Here is a 3,363-nt window from a genome sequence, read left to right on the forward strand (position 1 = left end):
TAATTTATAGATCCTATGCCATCCATTAAGCTACCAATAACTTTCTTCACAGAATTGGAAAAAAACTGCTTTAAAGTTCTTATGGAACCAAAAAAGACCCTGCATTGCCAAGACAATCCTAAGCCAAAAGAACAAAGCTGGAGGCATCACGCTACCTGACTTCAAACTATACTACAAGGCTACAGTGACCAAAACAGCATGGTACTGGTACCAAAACAGAGATATAGACCAATAGAACAGAACAGAGCCCTCAGAAATAATACCACATATATACAGCCATCTGATCTTTGACAAACCTGACAAAAACAAGAAATGGGGAAAGGATTCACTATTTAATAATGGTGCTGGGAAAATTGGCTAGCCATAAGTAGAAAGCTGAAACTGGATCCTTTCTTTACTCCTTATATGAAAATTAATTTGAGATGGATTAGGGACCTAAATGTTAGACCTAAAAGCGTAAAAATCCTAGAAGAAATCCTAGGCAATATCATTCAAGACATAGGCATGGGCAAGGACTTCATGCCTAAAACACCAAAAGCAACAGCAACAAAAGCCAAAATTGACAAATGGGATCTAATTAAACTAAAGAGCTTCTGCACAGCAAAAGAAACTAACATCAGAGTGAACAGGTAACCTACAGAATGGGAGAAAATTTGTACAATCTACTTATCTGACAAAGGGCTAATATCCAGATCCTACAAATAACTCAAACAAAGGTACAAGAAAAAAACAAACAACCCCATCAAAAAGTGGGCAAAGGATGTGAACAGACACTTCTCAAAAGAAAATATTTATACAGCCAACAGACACATGAAAAAATACTCATCACTCGCCATCAGAGAAATGCAAATCAAAGTCACAATGAGATACCATCTCACAGCAGTTAGAATGGCAATCATTAAAAATTCAGGAAACAACAGGTGCTGGAGAGGATGTGGAGAAATAGGAACACTTTTACACTGTTGGTGGGACTGTAAAATAGTTCAACCATTGTGGAAAACAGTGTGGTGAATCCTCAAGGATCTAGAACTAGAAATATCATTTGACCCAGCCATTCCATTACTGGGTATATATCCAAAGGATTAAAAATCATGCTTCTATAAAGACACATGCACACGTATGTTTATTGTGGCACTATTCACAATAGCAAAGTCTTGGAATCAACCGAAATGTTCATCAGTGGCAGACTGGATTAAGAAAATGTGGCACATATACACCATGGAATACTATGCAGCCATAAAAAAGGATGAGTTCATGTCCTTTGTAGGGACACTGATAAAGCTGGAAACCTATCATTCTCAGCAAACTATCGCAATAACAGAAAACCAAACACTGCATGTTCTCACTCATAGGTGGGAACTGAACAATGAGATCCCTTGGACACAGGAAGGGGAACATTACACACAGGGGCCTATTGTGGGGAGCAGGGAGTGGGGAGGGATAGCATTAGGAGATATACCTAATTAAATGATGAGTTAATGGGTGCAGCACACCAACATGGCACATGTATGCATATGTAACAAACCTGCACGTTGTGCACACGTACCCTGGAACTCAAAGTATAGTTAAAAACGAAAAAAAAAAAAGTTTACATATGACCTTCCCATGCCACATTTTGGATGAATATAATTTATGCTGATTAAATGTTATGTAACTGATCCTTAGGGTGATTGTGATGGCACAACATTCATTTTCCCAAGTAAAAAAAAAAAAAAAAAGAAATACCATGCACTCACCAGAGAATTGGAAGAGAGATCCTATTGAGTTACTGCCTGCCATGTTTGCCCATCTTTTCTAACAGACCTGTTTCCCTGAACTGTAAAAATTTCCACACATCACATACACATAGAACAGTCGTAGCAACCGTGGATAGAAAAGAAAGGAAAATTTAGCAACAGGATAGCTGGAAGAGAGCTGTGAGATTAAAGGACGGATTTGAGATTCACTCCATACTCACCACTCCAATGTGTCTATCTTCTGTTCTGATCCAGATCCTGGGCGAGAACCCAAAATGAAATGACTTCATTGTCTGGGGTATATATCCTGGCTCTTGGTCTCGGTCAAGAAAGAATTCAGGACACAGACACATGTGAGGATTGGGCTCAGGAGCAGAAAGTTTAACAGAAGAAGAAAAGAGAGAGAAAATGCTTCCTCGTGTTGAGAAAGCAGGTGGAAGAGAGCCTCATTTGTGGTGGAACAATTGGTTTGTACAGAAGGTTGAGGGGGCGGTGACTGATTTACATAGCCCTCAGGGGATTGGGTTGACCAGGTGTGCCATTTACATAGTTCCTGAAGAGACTGGCCCTCCCACCCTAGTCTTTTGTTGTGCAAATACGGTCTCCTTCTGGTGGCGGCCATGATGGTAGTACACATGGTTTTATCTGGAGGCTGCCATGAAACCTGGCACACATGATGACAGGGAAAAGAGGGCAGGAGATGCCGTATTGGGTGGACCTGGCTTTTAGCTGCTGGCATTGGCATGTCAATGCTTGTAGGTCTGGGTTTTCAAGCCACTTTTTGTTAGAAAAGAAATGTTTTGGGAGTAGCTTTTTATTAAAAAAAAAAAATTCCACTGAGAACTTTCACCCTTTCTAGCTGCCTAAAAATAATTAATTGATTACTGATATTAATACAGTATTACATCACATGAATTGCTCCTGAATAGGATTTTCAATTTAGGACGTCATAACAATGTTTCAAAAGAGCAATTGAGGAGTGGGTAAAGTTCCCATGAGAACCAACTTTCTCTCAATTCTCTATGGGATTCTGATGAATAAAAGAAAGAAACTTGTTGAACATGGAATGGTTCTGTACAACAGGCCATGCTTTCCAAATTTGTGTTGGTCATCAGATTTTCATCAGTCTAGGAAGTGAAAAGCTTGGGTATGCCTTGAATACAAAAAGTGCTCAATATACATCTAACCAAATTGAATTGATGAAATGGACCTCCAAATTCTTCAAGCTACTAAGCTTCTATTTTTAGGTTTGATTCATTTAGTAAATATTTATTGAACCCCTACTTTACTGCAGGATCTTTTCAGGGGTTGGGTCAGCTGCAATGTAAAGGCAGACTGGGTTCATGCCTTCTTGTAGCTCTTGTTCTAAAGGGAGAGTCGAATAATAAACAAAACAAGGGTGCACAGTGATAGGGATGGAGGCTTGTGGGAAAAAGATTAAACAGGGCTGTCAGAGAGAGACTCTGGGAAGATATATTTCACCTACGGTCTGAATAATAACAAGGATCCAGTCAAATGAAGACCAGGGAAGACCAATCAGAAGGAAAAACAAGAGTGAAAGCCCTAAGGTGGAAAGAAGACAGAATGTTTGAAACAAACAAACAAAAAAATACAAACTGGCCAGAAC

Source organism: Piliocolobus tephrosceles, chromosome 13 (genome assembly GCF_002776525.5).
Source record: "Piliocolobus tephrosceles isolate RC106 chromosome 13, ASM277652v3, whole genome shotgun sequence".
Lineage (NCBI taxonomy): Eukaryota > Metazoa > Chordata > Mammalia > Primates > Cercopithecidae > Piliocolobus > Piliocolobus tephrosceles.